The following is a 20,410-nucleotide window of genomic DNA, read 5'->3' as shown; positions in this document are numbered from 1 at the left end:
ACAATGTTTATGGCATCCTAGATACTTTAGTTCCAACATCCCAATAAACACAAACATTTCACGTTTATGAAGGACTGGGTTTTAGCAATATTCACCCCATCAAGTTTATTTTCCTAGGAAACTGAAGAAAAGAAATGGGGAAAAAAAAAGGAGTAAATTGCACATGGCTTTTCTGAATTGTGTATATCTCACAACCAGCAAAGCAACAAGGAAGAGGAAAATACCAAGCTGTCAGGAACTTCTGGCTTCCACCACTACTAAAGAAAACAATATCATTTGAAAACCGCCTCCAAGATAAGTGGAACAAGCACTTGCTTGCCTGTGGGATTCAAGCCAGAGGAAAGATCCTCCCACCCAATGGCCTGAGACAGATCAGTCATTACTTTAGGTTAGGGTAGTAACCTTAGGAGCTCCTTTTGAAAGTGAAACCACCCCTAAAGAGAACTTAAATGTGTGCCAAAGTGACTGTATCAGTACTATCTAGTACAGGATGAGTCCAGTAGATTTGATTGGGCAGTGAATAGAGAGACAGGAGGTGGAGCAAGAAGAAAAATCAAAGAGTACAACATTCAAACAGTTCTAATGATCTACAAAGCATTTCTAAATATATTAGCATATTTCCTATGGTATCCCAAGGTATTTTGACTGTAATAATCATAGAGGAATTCCCACTCTACAAAAACTAAAAACTAGGAAAGAAGGTAAACAGCTAATCCAATAACACACAGCTGGTAAGATGAGGCCAGAGGTCCTATCTTCCCCCCCCCCACCAACCTGTTCTTGCTAGGTTATCCACAAGACGAGGTATGAAATTACAAATACCAAGTTCTGGGGATAATGTGAAAATTCAGAAGGAACAAATAAAAAAATGAGATAATTGAAAACCATGCCCACCCCTCCACCCACCAAGTTGTGTTTTTTTGTTTGTTTGTTTGTTTTTATTGCCACCAGGGTCATTTCTGGTGTTCACAGTGCTCATAGTACTAATACACCACCCCCCACAGCCACCACCACCCCCCCCCGCCCTTTGCCTCTTCCTATTTTGACAGGACAGGGGGAAATTGAGAGGGGCAGGGGAGACAGAGAAGGAGAGAAAGAGATAAGACACCTGCAGACCTATTTCACCATTCATGAAGCATCTCCCCTGCGGGGGGGTGGGGGGGGCCCTTGAAACTGGATCTTTTGCCATGGTAATAATCTATACACCTGATCAGGTTTGCCATCCCTAAGTTTTCTTCATGAAACTATTTAATAGGTAGTATTCCCTTTACAGAAGAGGTCTGCAGGTCAAAGCCATGTTTTATTTGGACTGCATAAAGCCTTTGAAGACTGACATTTCAGATGGACATCTAGATATTTTAGCTTTTCCTGAAAAACTTGGAAATAAGGAATCAGTGGGTCTTCGTGTCTGTATTATTAGTCAGATGGTGCTGTCAGCAGCTGGACTCTACACAGGGCATGTGTTTTGTGGTTCATCACAGCTCTCTCTCTGCTCTTCACTGTTTCAATGCACTCACCAACCCAGCCCACTTTCACATTGCCAGCCTAGCCTGAGTAGTTGCCTGTGTTTACAACCCCTACAATGAAAACATCAAAGTTTTGTCTGTGAAAATGCTTGTCTGTTATATTTATTCAATACCTCTCTCCCCAGCATGTTTGCAAGCTGCATAAAGACAGACTGCAGACCTTTATCACAGCATCATCAATGCCTAGCACCTTGAGTGGCACTCAAATATTTGTTGACTTGGCAGTAATAATCTGGTTCTGCTGGAAGGAGTTATAATACATAAACTACAGTAATTGCACTGATTGTCTGAGAATAAAAAAATAAAATCTCAGCTCGTTTTTTTCCCTTAGTGTTGTCTGTATTTTTATGCACAGTAGGAAATCTGAAAACACTTTTACTTTTAATAATTATAAAAATAATAATAATTATTATTATTTTGCCTCCAGGGTTATCACTGGGGCTGGGTGCCTGCACTATGAATCCACTACTCCTGGAGGCCATTTTTTCCATTTTGTTGCCCTTGTTATCTTTGTTGTTATTATTACTGTTGTTGTTGGATATGACAGAGAGACTAGAGAAAGGAGACGAAAACAGAGTGGGGAAGAGAAAGACAGATACCTGCAGGCCTTCTTCACTGATTGCAAAGGGAACTCCCACCCCTGTAGGTGAAGAGTCAGGAGCTTGAACTGAGATCCTTATGCTGGTCTTTGTGGTTCACACCATGTGTGCTTAACTCATTATGCTACTTGCCCGGTCCCCAAGCCCCCAAATTATTATGGTGCCACAATCTCTGAATTTATAATGGAGCAAAAACAATCCAAAAGAAAACATAATTCACATTTTGCACTTCATCAATCCCGTGTCCATCTATCTCTGTCTCTCTCTGCCTCTCTCTCTCTCTCTCTCTCTCTTTCTCTCTCTCTCTCTCTATGCCAGGCAGTAGCAGAGAAGGGGAGCTCCCAGTCAATGCAAAAATTGACAACTGATACTCTACTATGTGCTAAGTTGCCAGTATTTTCAATTTAACAATATTTTCTATTCGTAGGGCTACCAGGAAATATCCCCCTTATATGTCAAGGAAGATCTGAGTAACACAATGAAAGAACCCTCCTTGTCCTCTATAAGTTTACACTCTACACTGGTGGAAAAAGATGAGCAAGTAGTATATAAACTACAACGGTATGTTCTGAAGAGAAAAAAACTAAAGAGAAGATGAATGGTAAACTGAAAACATGTGCTGAACCCAGGGTTAAGGCTGAAATGCTTAAATGTTTAAGCCTAGATATACAGGTAAAGCCTGGGAGACTCTGGTAGAGATGGAAAGGTAAGCAAGGGTCACACAGATATTAGGGCAAATGCATTCCCGGTAGAGAAGACAGAATATATAATGGCCCTAAGGCAGGAGTGCAACTGATGAGGTTAGAAGAATAGTAAAGGGACCAGAAAGTTTGGAGCTAAAAGAACAAAGGGCAGAATAACAGGACAAGTCAGAACTAAAAGGTCATCAGATAGAGTTCATACACTGAGGAAAAAGGCTTTGCCTTTTACTACAATCAATGCAGAAACCAGAAACCAATGCAGGGCAATGTGATCAGATTCAAGTAGAGCAAAGGTGGACAAGAATAGAAGCAGTGAAATAAATTAGTGAGATATCACAAGAAGTCTCTTGGAAAATGACAATAGCTTTGACCAGGGCACTGGAAATAGTGAAAAATTAAAATACTACATATTTTTAAGGGAGAGCTGAAAGGATCTGACCTAAGAAAAGATTGTGGAAGAAAGAAATAGCTTAGGGGGCTGAGCGGTAGCAGCGGGTTAAGCGCACATGGTGCAAGCTCAAGGGCAGGCATAGGGATCCAGGTTTGAGCCCCCAGCTCCCCACCTGCAGGGGGGGTCATCTCACAAGTGGTGAAGCAGGTCTGCAGGTGTCTTCCCCTCCTCTCTCAATTTCTCTCTGTCCTATCCAACAACAGCTATAACAATAATACAACTACAACAAGGGCAACAACAAGTGCAACAAAATGGGAAAAATAGCTTCCAGGAGCAATGGATTTGTAGTGCAGGCACCAAGCCCCCCCAACAATAACCCTAGAGACAAAAAAAAAAAGTTTAAAATGCCTTCAAAGTTTTTAGACTGAAAAAAGTGAGTGATGACACCACAACAGACTGAGATGGAAAAGACTGTGCCAGAAGAAAATTTAGCGCAGTGTCTCATATTCATCATATCTTATGATCAGAAGCCATGACTACCTTCATTCTGAATTACCTCTTCTTTTTCTATAGCTATCTAACCTTTATTTTATTTTACGTTAAAGAAAAGAGGGGAGGGGAGGGGATGGGGAGGGGGGAGGGAGGGGCAGGGGAGGGGAGGGGAGGGGAGGGGAAGGGAGGGGAGGGGAGGGGAGGGGAAGGGAGGGAAGGGGAAGGGAGGGGAGGGGAGGGGAGGAGAGGGAAGGGAGAGTGCACATACAAGATCATGTTCCCCACCCCCAGCACTGTTCAGATCTGGTTTATGGTGGTACTGGGGATTTAATCTGGGATTTAGAAGCCTCAGGCATGAAAGTCTTTTCATAACCACAATGCTGTCTCCTCAGCCCCAGAATTATCATTTCAAGACTGCTTGCATAGTAATCAGCCTTCAGAAGACAGTAATTTTTTTTAACAAAATAATGTTTTAACTAATTAGAGAAGGGTTTCTTTTGTTGGCAGCTAAGGAAAACCAAACCAAACATGAAGTACATTAGCCTGTCACTGGTAATCCTATTTCCATAGGATTACAAATATGCACTTCTCATTCACTATGTCTACACACAGAATTGTGTATGCAAAATGTTTCCAACATAGAAGCTTAAAAATAAGTGATTTGGTGTGTGATATATTAGCTAACAAAGAAAAAGTTCCCAGTATTATGGAGTAGGTTTCCTCTACTGCTCAGTACCACTTTAAGATTCAATTTACACTAAACAATATAAAAGGGCAGAGTTTTGTCATGGATATGGCCCAGGTGTGAGCCCCAGCTCCACATGGGATGTGCGCCAGCAGAAGCTCTAATCAATGCTGTGGTGACTGTCTCTGTATGCCCCTCTGTGTCTCTATCCAAATGCAAAAGTAGTGAAATTGCATACAGGAAAAACTAAACACTAAAAAAAAAAAATCAGGGATGATAAAAGAGAAGTCTCAATTATGTTTAATTAGTCTCATTAGTCCTGGGAGTCAGGCAGTAGCTTAGTGGGTTAAGTGCTGGTGGGTTAAGGACCAGCATAAGGATCCCGGTTTGAGCCCCGGCTCCCCATCTGCAGGGGAGTTGCTTCACAGGCAGTGAAGCAGGTCTGCAAGTGTCTATCTTTCTCTGCCCCTGTCTTCCTCTCCTCTCTCCATTTCTCTCTGTCCTATCTAACAATGACAACATCAATAACAACAACTACAACAATAATAAAAAACAAGGGCAACAAAAAAAAGGAGAAATAAATAAATATTAACTAGTCCTGCATCTACAATCTTTGAACCTTATTTCATGTATGTTTCCACTTGCACATATTTAGAAATACATATAACCAAAGTATTATGATTACATGTGATATCAAATGTATAATGATGGTGTACTTGTAGTACAAAACTAATAGAAAGTAAGCATTAAAAACACACCTGTCGAAATGGACCTACCCTATAATCCTACAATTCCTCTCCTGGGGATATATCCTAAGGAACTCAGCACACCCATCCAAAAAGATCTGTGTACACATATGTTCTTAGCAGCACAATTTGTAATAGCCAAAACCTGGAAGCAACCCAGGTGTCCAACAACAGATGAGTGGCTGAGCAAGTTGTGGTCTATATACACAATGGAATACTACTCAGCTGTAAAGAATGGTGACTTCACCGTTTTCAGCTGATCTTGGGTGGACTTTGAAAAATTCATACTAAGTGAAATAAGTCAGAAATATAAGGATGAATATGGGATGATCTCACTCAGAGACAGAAGTTGAAAAGCAATCTCAGAAGAGAAAACACAAGTAGAACCTGAACTGGAATTGACATGTTGCACCAAAGTAAAAGACTCTGGGGTGGGTGGGTGTGGGGTGGAGGGAGAATACAGGTCCAAAAAGGATGACAGAGGATCTAGTGGGGGTTGTATTGTTATATGGGAAACTGAGAAATGTTACGCATGTCCAAACTATTGTATTTACTGTCAAATGTAAAACATTAATTCCCCAACAAAGAAATTAAAAAAAAAAAAAAAAAACACCTGCCACAAATCCTTCACCAATTATTTTAAGCTTATTCCCTCTACACCTCAGTTTGTAAAATTATATTAACTACAGAGAACATCCTGGAATTCTTAGAGATAAAAAATAAGCTCAAGGGGGTTGGGCAGTAGCACAGTGGGCTAAGAGCACATGGCGCAACGTGCAAGGACTGGCATAAGGATAACGGTTTGAGCCCCTGACTCCCCACCTGCGGGGGGGGGGGGGTGTCGCTTCACAAGCAATGAAGCAGGTCTGCAGGTGTCTATCTTTCTCTGCCTATGTCTCCCCTCTTCTCTAGATTTCTCTCTGTCCTATCCAACAACAATATCAGTGGCAACAATAACAATATGACTACAAGGGCAATAAAATGGGGGAAAATGGCCTCCAGGAGCAGTGGATTCGTGATGCAAACATTGAGCTCCAGCAATAACCCTGGAGGCAAAAATATAAATAAATAAATAAATAAATAAATAAATAAATAAATAAATAACCTCTAATATTCACATCTAGTAGGAGGTAAAAGAAACAATAAGTGAACTAAAAAGCTGTGTTGAAGACATATGGAAACAAAAAGAGTACCAATTTTCATTCAGAAAAGAGATCCCTAAAGAAATAACATATGTAGCATGTTTCCAAGGTTGATAGCTGGTCGTAGGCAATTGCATGCAAGAATAACCTGGAAAGACTTTGACAGCACAGGTCAGCATAATACCTGTAGCTGCCAATCAACTTTCCTATATTTCAGAACATGGGTTTTGACGCCTTTCTCTTGAATTTTCACCAGTTTCAGTTAGAATGAGTATAAGAAATTTTAACTTATTCAGCATGTTTCCTGGCAGTGTCAGATACTGAAGACTGTAACAGAGAGCAGTTCTGGAGTTTTGCTCATCTGCTCCTAGGATGTAATCAGCAATATAGAGAAGGAGAATAAAAAGGAAACAAGCTGAGACCAGGAGAGGTGTGACAGGGGCTACAATGACCATAGTCTTGAGGTTTGAAGATTGATCCCAAGCATCCATCTTTCTCTGGTATTGATAAAAACATTTTTAAAGTTAAGAAAAATAATAATAACATATGAACTGAATCTTGAAAGAATATGGTTTTCCAAAGACATGAGGGGAAACAAGGGAAAATAAAAGTGCCACTGGTGGGGTACTTCTAAACATCCGAGAATCTGTTCCTCCAGAAAAGCACTGAGAACACAAAGGGGGGGGGGGGGGGGGTCGAAAGGGCTGGGAAAGGGGCTCAAAATAATTATTTTTACATCTCTAAAAATTTTCCTAAGGCTTGTACCAACACAAAAAGCTTTAACTCAAGAAAAAAAAAAGACAGAATCTAACAGGGAAAAAAAAGTTGTGTGGCATTTTAACTTGTACCTTTTCCAACATTCTCCAGCTCCCTGGTAGTGTTGAAAAGATAAGAGCTCTGGGGAGTCAGGCAGTTAAGTGCAGCGAGTTAAGCGCATGTGGTGCAAAGCGCTAGGACCAGTTAGGATCCCGGTTCAAGCCCCCAGCTCCCTACCCGCAGGGGAGTCACTTCACAGGTGGTGAAGCAGGTCTGCAGGTGTCTCTCTATCTCTCTTCCTCTCTATCTCCCCTTTCTCTCTCAATTTCTCTCTGTCTCTATCCAATAACAAAAAATAAAATAAAATAAAGAGCTCTAAGTGTTGGGCTGGCAGAATAGCTCACGTGGTCAGTGTGCAGTGTGCTGCACTGCCATGTGTACAGCCCAGGATGGAGCACAGCCTCCACTACACTTAAGGAAGCTTCTGTGTTATGATCTCTTTCACTCTCTGCCTGTCTCTACCAATAAACAAATAAATAAACAAATAAACTCACAGCCACAGTAGAGATGTGATGTATTAGCCTAACAGACACTGCAAGAAACAAAACAAGGCTGGATTCAACAAAAGCCCAAATGCTATTCACGATTACACTTGTCAGGCAACTCCCCTGGAAACACTCCATTCTCAGAGTTTATCTTCATATGACCTATTTCAGAACTCATACTGAAAGAAAATAAAAAATCTACCAGACTGTTAAAAACAAACAGCATTGCAGCTGTCTTGGGTAATAAAACAAGATGAGATAATAAAACAAAGACTTACATTGTAATTTGAGAATGAGATTGTCTAGAGAGTAGACTCAAATCTCTGGTGCATCCCTAAGCATCTAGAAGGGCTACATAAAGAGCAAAATGCAGGCCCAAGAAGATCTGAGAAGACCCTAGTCTCTCACCTCTGGCTGACTTTGAGACTCTACAAAGGGATAAGTGAAGGCTATGGTAAAATTGTAAAATTCATCACAGCACTGAATGTATGTTCCCTTCACACGCACACACACTTTTATTAAATTTACTGGGGGATTAATGTTTTACAGTAGACAGTAAAATGCAATACTTTGTACGTGCATAACATTTCCACATAACAATACAACCCCCACTAGGTCCTCCTTTGCCATCATGTTCCAGGACCTGAACCCTCCCGCCGACCCCAGTCTTTCATTTTGGTGCAATACACCAACTCTAGTCCAAGTTCTGCTTAGTGTTTTTCCTTCTGATCTTGTTTTTCAACTTCTGTCTGCGAGCAAGATCATCCTATACTCATCCTTGTTTCTGACTTATCTCACTTAACGTATCTTCAAATTCCATCCAAGATGGGGTAAAGAAGGTGAATTCAACATTTTTAATAGCTGAGTAGTATGCCACTGTGTATACATACAACTTGGTCACCTACCCATCTGTTGTTGGACACCTGGGTTGCTTCCAGGTTTTGGCTATTACAAATTGTGCTGCTATGAACATAGGTATACACAGATCTTTTTGGATAGCTGTGTTTGGTTCCTTAGGATATATCCCCAGGAGAGGAATTGCAGGGTCACAGGGTAGGTCCATTTCTAGCCTTCTGAGGGTTCTCCAGACTGCTCTCCACAGGAGTTGAACCAATTTACATTCCCACCAGCAGTGCAGGAGAGTTCCTTTGTCCCCACAACCTCTCCAGTATCTGTTACTGCTACCTTTTCTGATGTATGACATTCTCACAGGAGTGAAGTGGTATCTCATTGTTGTCTTTATTTGCATTTCTCTGGCAAACAATGACTTGAAGCATTTTTTCATATGACTACTGGCCTTTTGGATTTCTTCTATGAAGACTATTCTGTTTATATCCCCTCCCCATTTTTGGATAGGGTCATTTGTTTTCTTGTTGATGAGTTTGGTGAGCTCTTTATATATTTTAATTATTAGCCTCCTGTCTGATGTGTGGCATGTAAAGATCTTCTGAACCCATTCTGTGAAGGGTCTTTTTGGGTAGTGGTTTCTTTTGCTGTGCAGTTTTTTAATTTGATGTAGTCCCATTGGTTTTTGATTTAGTCTTCTTTGTAATTGATTCATTTCATTGAAGATGTCTTTAAAATTTATACAGAAAAGAGTTCTGCCAATATTTTCCTCTACATGTTTCAACCCAATATTTCCAACACCATTTGTTGAAGAGACTTTCCTTTCCCCATTTAATAGTCTGGGCCCCTTTGTCAAAGATTAGATGTCCATAGGTGTGGGAGCTTACTTCTGAGTTCTCAATTCTATTGCACTGTTCACTGACACACATTCCTTGAGAAAAGTTGCAAAACTAATTCCAGATTAAGGAAAAATTGATCCTATCATTAGAACTGACATCTAACCTAACTAATAAGCAGAGTCATCAGCAACTCAGTAAAGAGTCAGACTTTACAGAATCCATTCAGAAAGTCATTAGGCAAACAGCAACAACTAATTCTGGGAAGTAGGAGAATCTGCATTACAAAGCTGTGACATTAAATTGTTTTAAATGTCCAGTTTTCCACAAGAAAGCATTAGTTATGCAAAGAAATAGTTCATTGTGGCCCACACTCTGAGGTAGTACAAGGAATTATCTTTACCCCCTAACACAGACATAAATTTGATGTCTTAAAGAAATATGAAAAAGTTATAAAGAAAAATGTATATATATATATATATATATGTATATATGAGTGAGATATAGAGTAGTTCTTTAGTTATAAAACCCTCAATTCAAGAAAATTAAAACATATGTTTACCATGTTAACATTTAAATTATAATCTTTCTTTAAGTGCTTTATTTTTTTAAATTATCTTTATTTATTTATTGGATAGACAGCCAGAAATTGAGAGGGGCAGGGGGTGATAGAGAGGGAGAGAGTCAGAGAGACACCTACAGCCCTGCTTCATCACTTGCAAAGCTTTCCCCCTGCAGGCAGGGATCAGGGGCTTGAACCTGGGTCCTTGTACATTGTAACACGAGCATTCAACCAGATATGCCACCACCCCGACCCTACAATTTTCACTTCTAGTCTAGCAACTGGATAGACTAGATTCAAAAAATTCTTTCTCAGTACAATAGTTCTTAAAATGCTATTAAGATCATGGAAGTTGATGAAGTTTAACTCCATGGTGATAACAAGAAAATATGAAAAAGCTCCACTTGAACAAAGAGCAAGACAGAAGGCTGAGTGGGTGCTCCGGAATCATCACACAGGCCTGGACTTACGAAAAAACTTTACCATCAATGTAAAGTAGAAGCCCTAGATATGAAATTAAAAGGATACATACTTTGCCTTGTCCTTGGCCCTGGATACAGTAGAAGGGTCTCTTAATTTAAACTTTCCAGGCATGATCCTAATGCTCAAAGACTTGAAATTCATCTACTTGTCACTTACTAGGGGGAGAAAAAAAAAAATCTACCCAACATTTTTTATTACTATTATTAAAATAAGTTTATTGGAGGAATGATTTGCAAGGCTGCCGTTGTCACATGTACAATTTCACATCCCCATGATAGGTGCCAATACAGCACACTCAACACAAACTACAACTTCCTACACCATAGTGCACTTCCCAGCCCCCCTCATGCTTCACCCTCTTTAATGTCCTTAAGACTCTACAACAGAGCACAGTCTGTTCTAAGTTTCACATTGCATTTTTCTCTGTTGTTTCTCAAAGGCCACCTATGAGTAAGATAATGTGGTGTCTGTCCTTCTCACTAGATTATTTCATTTAGCATGATTTCATCACTTCTTACAGTTGAATAGTATCCTGCTGCACATACATAACACAACTTCCTTACACTAATCTGTTAAACATTAGGTTTGTTTGCACATGTTGGTTATTACAAATAGTGCTGCCATAAACATAGGCTTGGAGAAGTCTCTTCATGTAAGTGTGTTTTCTGGGTAGATACCCAAGAAAAGAATTGTCAGACATTTTTAATATTTTGAGAAATCTCTAGACCATTTTCCATAGGGGCTAGAACAATTTACATTTCCACCAAAAGTATAGAAGGTTCCTTTTTTCCCCACATTCTTGCCAGCATTTGTTTCTGTCCTTTTTAGCATGGCATCCCCACAGCTCTGAAGTGTTTTTAATTCGTTGTCTTGATTTACGGTGTTTTTTTTTTTTTACATCTAGACCATACAGCATACATCTAGATCATAGAGGATTTGTTTTACATCTAGACCAACAATTTAAAGATGTCTCAAGTGGTGACTTCCCTGGGCAGACAACCTCACCAATGTGTCCTGGAATCTCACCTCTCCAGAGCCCTACCCCATTAGGGAAAGAGCAAAACAGACAGGTGGGGGGGTGGGGGGGATCGACCTGTCAACACATATGTCCAGTGGAAAAGTAATTACAGAAGCTAGGACTACAACCTTCTGCACCCCAAAAGAGTTTTGGTCCATACTCCCAGTGGGGGAGAAATGGTAGGAGGAAGATGATCAAAGGGCTCCAAACTCCAGTTCCATCAGATCCCAAGAAAGAGGAAAAGGGAGGGATATTTGGATGTAGTAATAGGTGGTGTATATGTGACTTAGAAAGGAAGAGAAGATGGGACAACAGAAAAAAATGGACAGAGAGTTACAGAAATAATATTAGCCCATATCTGCAATATTAGAATGGCTGCAGCTTACAATGGAGGGAATGGAGATACAGAACTCTGGTGGTAGGAACAGTACAGAGTTGTACCCCTGTTATCTTGTAATTTTGTAAATCAACACTAAATCACTAATAAAAAAATTTAAAGAAAAAAAAAAATGGTGTCCCAGGTGGCTATACCCAAAAGTCCAGTACATATAAACTTCCAGACTTCTCTACAGGAAGGCAATGTGTCCTAGAGCCCTGCTTCCCCAAAATCCTACCCCACTAGGGAAAGAGAAAGATAGGCTGGGAGTATGGATCGGCCTGTCAATGCGCATTGTTCAGCGAGGAAGCAATTACAGAAGCCAGACCTTCCACCTTCTACACCCCATCATGTCCCTGGGTCCATACTCCCAGAGGGTTAAGAATAGGAAAGCTATCAGGGGAAGGGATGGGATATGGAGTTCTGGTGGTGGGAATTATGTGGAGTTGTACCCTTCTTATTCTATGGTTTTTGTCAGTGTTTCCTTTTTATAAATAAAAATTTAAAAACAAATTCAAAAATGTCCAACTGATAAAATAACTATAAAATATAAGCACATGTTAAACTTTGATAAGGAAGGAGACACAAAATATTTAAGAAACTAGCCACCATTTGGTTCAAGTAATCCAAGTACAATTTAACTTGGAAAGACTGAAAATATTGTAATTGCCAGACACAAAACAAAAAACTGTGTCCTATATGTTAAAGACTAGAAAGCAGTGAGAAAAATAACTAGAGGATATTAAAACTGATACGATAAAAATGGTCAGGCAATTTTATACAATGAATTAAGCTTCTAGTATAAAAATATAACTGAAAAGGGTATACAGCAGAAGAAGCACACCTAAGTGAGATTATAAATACATATCTGGTTACAGAAGAATACTGATATATACCGAAAAGCTGCACAAAGATAGAAATTGGAAAGAAGGGAGTCATGCAGTAGTACAGCGGGTTAAGTGCATGTGGCGCAAGGCGCAAAGTGCAAGGACCAGCATAAGGATCCCGGTTCCAGCCCCCTACTCCCCATCTGCAGGGGAGTCGCTTCACAGGCAGTGAAGCAGGTCTGCAAGTGTCTATCTTTCTCTCCCCCTTTCTGACTTACCCTCCTCTCTCAATTTCTCTCTGTCCTACCTAACGACAACATCAATAACAATAATAACTACAACAACAATCAAAAACAAGGGCAATTAAAGGGAAAATAGATAAAATAAATAAATTTTAAAAAAGAAATCGGAAATATGGTGAAAATAGTCACTGTACATCCATCACCTAATAGAACTGGGAAGAGGTATTATGAGTAAATAAAAAGACTGTGAGATGATGTATTCAAACTTATGAAATAAATGTGAGCCTATAGTTGTAGATCAAGAAAAACTCTTCCTAGAGTAAAGAAAAAAAATAAAGAGTTTTGGGATGAAAAAATGAAGGTCAGTAAAAGAACATTAAAGAAAGATGTTAGAGTGAAGGAATTAAACTTAGATGAAAGGTAAGATGAGAGAATGATGAACAAAAATGACAGCTATTAAATAATGACAAAAAATTATAAGCATCATGACTAATTTGTAGATTAAAGTGAAGATTACTGTAAAATTTTGAGTAATATAACTCAAGAGAAGAGAATGGTGGTGATAGGGATCATGTATTTGTAAAGGATATTAACTTTAATCTTATTATATTATTCAACAACCACTAAAAGAAGAGTTGGAAAATAGCAGAGGAGCAGTCCACAGGACTAGAATGTGAGAGGCTCTGGGTTTGATCCCTGGTAACATCAATAGTCAGATGAGCAGTGTTCCAGTAGAAAACAAGGAGAAATGTCTCAAAGGGCAGGGGAAAAAAGTATACAACTTCCAATCAACATAGAAAGGCAAGTTAAAAAGAGAACCTTGTGGTCCGGGAGGTGGCACAGTGGTTAAGTTTGGACTTTCAAGCATGAGGTCCAGAGTTCGATCCCCAGCAGCACATGTGCCAGTGATGTCTGGTTCTTTCTCTCTCCTCCTATCTTTCTCATAAATAAATAAATAAATAAATAAATAAATAAATAAATAAATAAATAAATAAAATCTTAAAGAGAGAGACAGAGACAGAGAGAACTTTAACCAGTCTCTAACAAGAGAATGGAATTTTTCAAAGATAATTATAAAGCGTGGTCTGGCAGATGGCACAGTGGATAAAGCACTGGACTCTCAAGCATGAGGTCTTGAGTTCAATCCCTGGCAGCACATGTACCAAAGTGATGTCTGGCTCTTTCTCTCTTGTCTATCTTTCTCATTAATAAATAGAATATTTTTTAAAGTAATAATTATGATAAAAGCACTGTTTGAAGAGAAAGAAATGGAGTCAAGAATAGAAGGAGGAGCTAAACAAGAAAAATATTTCAGGGAGTCAAGCGTAGTGCAGCGGGTTAAGCGCAGGTGGCGCAAAGCGCAAGGACCGGCGTAAGGATCCCGGTTCGAGCCCCCAGCTCCCCACCTGAAAGGGAGTCGCTTCACAAGCGGTGAAGCAGGTCTGTAGGTATCTATTTTTCTCTCCCCCTCTGTCTTCCGCTCCTCTCTCCATTTCTCTCTGTCCTATCCAACAACGATGACATCAATAACCACAACAATAAAAAAAAGGCAACAAAAAAAGGAAATAAAAAAGGTATTTCATCGCAGTGGAGTCAGGCGGCAGTGCAGCGAGTTAAATGTACATGATGCGAAGCACAAGGACAGAAGTAAGGATCTTGGTTCAAGCCCCTGGCTCCCCATCTTCAGGGGGGTCGCTTCACAAGCAGTGAAGCAGGTCTGCAGGTGTCTATCTATCTCTCCCCCTCTGTCTTCCCCTCCTCTCTCCATTTCTCTCTGTCCTATCCAACAATGTCAACAATAATAACTACAACAATAATAAAACAAGGGCAACAAAAGGGAAAATAAAAATAAAAAACTAAAAAAACCCTTTAAGAAAGGTATTTCAGTATAAAGTAAGGATTCTCAAAGGACATATAAAAACCATTAATAATAGGGAATGGAACAACACACAGATAAAGAACCTCTACCTCACCTGCACTATGGCATTATTTTTACATTGTGTAGAGGGCCTCTACCTATCTATAGTGATAAGATTCGTATTTTATAATGGAAAGTTATTTATCACTTGTTACATTAGCACACATAGAGTTACTTCAATAGTCTAGACAATAGATTAAATAAAGGCATTCACAGAAGGAAGATGACAGGTGAATCTCTAGTACTTATATGCTCTATGTTCATCCCAGGCCTTCTGTGAACCTTTAAAGCATACAACTGAGCAGACAAAGTCTACAACTGAGGCAATGAAGTCTGGACTAAGCAAAAGAGTGAGAAAGTGTGATTATGGACAATTCCACAGAGAAACTAGAGGGGAGTAAGGGCAGTTAAGATACCAACACTAGGCAAAGGAAGACAAGCTTGTTTAGCACTATGGATGCTCTAACTGCATCTTAAGATATTTTTGAATGATTGAAACTAGAAAAACTCACTAAAAGAAAAATCTTGGCCAGAGTTAAGGCTCAATATTAGAGCACAAGACTTGTAAGCACAAGGTTCCAAGCTGTATCTCCATCACTGCATATGCCAGTGTGATATTCTGGGGGGGGGGGGGATCTTTCTCCCTCCCTCTCTTGAAAAATCTTTTACAAATGTTAATGATTTTAAAATACAATGAAACTTTCCCTAAGTTTATAAAACAGTCTCCAAAAACAAAATCTATAACTTTGTGTCCCATTTAGATACTTTCTGTATATTAACAAGGCAAGTCAACCTAAAATCCATTAGCAAATGAGTTATTCATAATATTCTATTTAGAAATTCTCATTACAAGTTTTATTATTACTCAATAAAATAGCCCTGTTTCAAAGTGGGAGATAGCTGCTGTTCAAACCATTCCAATTTAAAATATTAAACATCACCAGAGTACTACCAAGAGCAAGGACTTGGGTTCAAACTCCCAGTTCTCACCTGTAGGAAACCTTCAGGAGTGAAACAGTGATACAGGTGGCCCCCACCTATCCCACTTCCTTCCTCTTCTCTCAGTTTCTCTCTATCCTATCAAATAAAAATAAATAAAACACTTTTTTATTTTTTTTATTGATTTAATAATTATTGACAAAACCACAGAATAAGAGGAGTACAATTCCACCCAATTCCCACCACTACCAGACTTCTGCATCCCACCCCCTCCATTGGAAGCTTTCCTATTCAATAAAAACACTTTTAATATTATCAGAGAAAGTAAAATCTATTTTCAAAATATTTGAAGCTTAAGCTATCTTGACTTACACAATTTGCACACATAATTAAATTCTGATATTCAATTCATTAAAGCAGACCATTAAATGTAAATCACACACAACAAGCAGTACTTTTTTAAATGTACTACTGAGTATGCATGACAAAGTTAGGAAGCATGGCAATTTCACATTAATGACAGATTTTTTTTTCTTTCTAATATATTTTATTAGTGATTTAATATTTAATATTTATTTACTTAATATTTAATATTTCTTTATAATTTATTGTTTATTTAATATTTAATATTTAATTTAATATTTAATATTTACATCAATGACCTTCCAGAAACTTCTTCAAGGAAGTTCATCTACGCCAATGACATCTGCTGTGCATCTCAGGCATCCAAGTTTGACATCCTCGAGGAAAACACTCACGAAAGACATGTCTCTGATATCTGATTACTGTAAAAAATGGCAACTTATCCCTAGCACTGCAAAAACGGTATCATCTGTTTTCCATCTACACCATGCCTCGGCCTCGCGTGAGCTTAATGTGCAGCTTGACGATACGAGAATCCGGCATGAAGCCCAGCCAGTCTATCTTGGCGTTACTCTCGATCGCACTCTGTCATTTCACGAACATCTCATAAAAACTGCAGAAAAGGTGGGCGCGAGGAATAACATCATTGCAAGACTGGCCAGCTCCTCATGGGGCGCGAGCGCTTCCACACTACGATCATCATCTCTGGCATTATGCTATTCCACTGCAGAATACTGTGCCCCAGTATGGTTCTGTAGCCCCCATGTCCACTTGGTCGATTCCAAATTATATTCCTCCATGAGGATAATTTCTGGAACCTTCCATTCCACCCCGGTTCCATGGCTGCCAGTTCTTAGCAACATCGCCCCGCCAGATATTCGTCGGGATGCAGCATCATCTAAGTTCATTTCCCACATCTACGCTTGACAGGACCTGCCAATATACGCGGATATCTTCGCCCACCCTGTCCAACGCTTGACGTCTCGTCACCCAATCTGGTCCCCTACGCCTACACTGAACTTCTCTGTTCCAGACTCTTGGAAACAGAGTTGGCAGTCAGCTGAGGTAAAGAACAAACACCTCATCACAGTCCCCTGCAAGCATCAACCCGGCTTTGACCTAGCACGTTATGATTGGGCCCTCCTCAATCGCTATCGAACAGGCCATGGCCGGTGCGCCGCTATGTTCCATCGCTGGGGAGCCAGAGACGACCCGAACTGCCCCTGCGGCTACAGACAGACTATGACCCACATAGTCAACGACTGCCACCTCTCCAGATTCAAAGGAGGTCTCGAAACTTTACATCAGGCTCAACCTGACGCTGTTGACTGGCTACGGAAGAAGGGCAAACGCTAGAAGAAGAAGAAGTGATTTAATAATGGTTTACAAGATTACAAGGTTACAAGGATATAGTTCCATATGATACTGACCACCAAAGTTTTATTACACCCAACCACCATAGTTCCCATGAAGTCTGAGAAACAGTTTGGTCACTTCTTGTTTTATGCTTGTGGGTTGTGTTTTTGTTTGTTGTTTTTTTTGTGGGGGGGGGGCACAGGAATTTATACAAACCATACAAACCATGCAAAACCATCCCATAGTAGTCTTTTACTGTCTTACTTCGCTAAAACAAATTCTTTTTAAATTGCAAAGACATACAGCATACTAACTATGCAGGATATGTTAACTCTTCCTGGCACTACACTTGCCCTAACACGTTGATGCTCACGCATGCACTCTGTATAGCAATCTCAAGTGTACCAAGTAAACACAGTGCATTCTGTAATTACTTCAGAAGGGGGAGAGATCCTAGCATGCAGCCAAAGTATCAGCAAAAAGCCAGTATCTATTACTTCAAGGCCTGATACAAAAAAGTGGCTCAAAAAAGAGATACATATTTAACCATTCTGTGTAAACCTTAGAAAACTACACTCTACAGTGTTTCAGAGCAGTTTATCTAGATGCCACTAAACACAAACAAGGCTCAAACTGAAAGAATAGCTTTTTGTGTAATTCTTCCTTTTCCAACACAGGTCAAATTTATTTCCTGATTTTAACAGATGTGAGAATATACCATATCCTTCTAAAACTTCACCACTCTCAGGCTTACTACTAATAGCCTGTTGACCAAACCTACATCTATCCTACTAATGGAAAAGCATTCACTTATTATTACCTAACTCCATGCTTTCCAACCAACATGGCCCACCCCATGAGTAAAAGAATGGGATCTACTTTCAGCCTGAGTTAACAACAGCAACCTCCAACAAAATAAAGCCACTTTGGAAACTAAGCGGCAATTATCCTGGCACACCCATAGCTCATACTGTCTATGCACTGTCTATTCTGCATGGTTATGTGTATATGTAAATTATACCTATTAACATTATCATCTTATCTCCTCAGAAAAAGCCTTGACGTAATGGTGAACTGTCAAGTTCAATTTAATGGTAGCTACAAGTTTTCTAAAATCTTAACTTTTAAGATTTTAAAAGTGTAAAACTTTTAAAAGTGTAAAATTATCATTAATAATGCCTTCATTGTTTACCTTCAAGTGTAAAGCTCATCTTATCATTTGAAAAAATATCTGCCAAATACCTAAATCTAAATGATAAACCAGGATCTGTCACTTTAAAATAAAAATGATGTTCTATGAGAAAAGCAGCTAGTTTTCAGGACACAATTCAATCTCACACTTTTCTCCAGTGACACTGTATTCCATTGTGCAGCAACTGCTTCTCTGCATCCTTCCCATTTATTTACATATATTAAAAGGTGGATATTGACAAATGGCCAACATAACTTGTCTTTAGGATAATGTCCATCAAAACCACAGTGACATACCACTTCACAACCACTGAGATGTCTACTTTTTTTTTTTTAAGATAGACTTAGGGGAGTTTAGAGCACCACTCTGGCACACACAATGCTGGGAACTAAACTTCCAATATAAAACCAGAGAGTCCACATTTAATCTACCATAACTCCTCCTAGGCCACTGTAAAATTTTTCTGTAGAAGAGGACATACAAAATGCTGGTGAGGATGTAGTAAACTGGCACCCTTGTGCACTGCTGATGGAATTTAAAATGGTGTAGAAAATGGAATGGTAGCTCCTCAAAAAATTAAAGAAGTTATCATATGATCCAGCACTGACACTTCCGAATATATAACAAAAAGAAATGAAAGTAGGAACCTGTGCAGACTTTTTTTATACATTTGTATTGACAGAGTTGTTCATAATGGACAAATATGTAAAAGCAACCCAAATAATGTCATTGCAAATGAAAAAATGTAATGTGAAATGTGATGTGGTGTGGTAACTCATACATACCATGTATGGGTACTAAGATTTACCCTGAAATAATTTTATAAAAGCACTATTAAATCACTAATAATAAAAAAAATAAAATGTGATATATATTCACACACACAAATATTATTTACACTTACAGAAAAATTCTAGGCTGTGGAGATGAAATCACCTGTAATGCAGCAGACATTCATGCAAAGGAACCAAGTTTTCCAAATTCAATACTGAGCACCACCACAAGCCAGAGATAAGTAATGCTCTGGTAAAAACAGAAGGAAATTCTGATATATATTACAACATGGATAAACCTTGAAAACATTATACCAAGTGAAATTAGCCTGTCATAATGGGAAAAATAGTATATGGCTTCACTTTGATGTACCTTGAACAGTCAAAAACATAGAGAACAATAAACAGAAAAGAGGTTACCAGAGGGTGGGAAACTAGTAGTTAATGGACACAGTTTCAAATTTACAAGATAATGAAGTTCTCAGGGAGTGGGGCAGTAGCGCAGCAGGTTAAGCCCACGCAGCACACAGTGCAAGGTCCAGCATAAGGATCCCAGTTCCACACCCCAGCTCCCCACCTGCAGGGGAGTCGCTAAACAAGCAGTGGAGCAGGTCTGCAGGTATCTATCTTTCTTTCCCCCTCTGTCTTCTCCTCTCTCCATTTCTCTGTCCTATCCAACAATGACAACATTAATAACAACAATAATATTAACCACAACAATAGTAAAAAAAAAAAAAAAAAAAAAAAAAGGGCAACAAAAGGGAATAAATTAAAAAAAAAACCTTTAAAAAGAAGTTCTCAAGAGGGATAGTAGTGTTGATTTCACAGTGATTTGAATGTACTTAATGCCAGTGAATTATAAAATTAAAATATTGGTTAAAACAGTATTTCATATTATTTCATATATTAAAATAGTATTTCATATTGTTCTACCACACACAAACACAAAAAGACATGTACTCGATTTAAAAAAAAAAAAAAAACCAAAAAACCTTTTACTGCCTTGTCAAGAACATTCTTAGTGGAAACTGGTCTTTTTTTTTAAGCTGAATGAATATGATAAAGAACAAAATGAATACTAACACAGGCTGTTACC

General features: G+C 39.1%; 1 protein-coding gene and 1 pseudogene across 2 annotated transcripts in view; one reads left to right on the top strand and one right to left on the bottom strand.

The window, feature by feature from the left end:
* Positions 1-20,410, bottom strand: part of BMP2K (BMP2 inducible kinase) — a 135,234-nt gene that overhangs the window by 98,902 nt on the left and 15,922 nt on the right. The gene's annotated exons all lie outside the window — the stretch shown is intronic.
* LOC132537945 (small nucleolar RNA SNORA44) lies at positions 6,377-6,496 on the top strand (annotated as a pseudogene).

This window comes from Erinaceus europaeus, chromosome 3 (genome assembly GCF_950295315.1).
Source record: "Erinaceus europaeus chromosome 3, mEriEur2.1, whole genome shotgun sequence".
In the NCBI taxonomy this organism is placed as follows: domain Eukaryota; kingdom Metazoa; phylum Chordata; class Mammalia; order Eulipotyphla; family Erinaceidae; genus Erinaceus; species Erinaceus europaeus.
The sequence above is the reverse complement of the archived record's forward strand: the minus strand, read 5'-3'. Positions and strand labels throughout refer to the sequence as shown.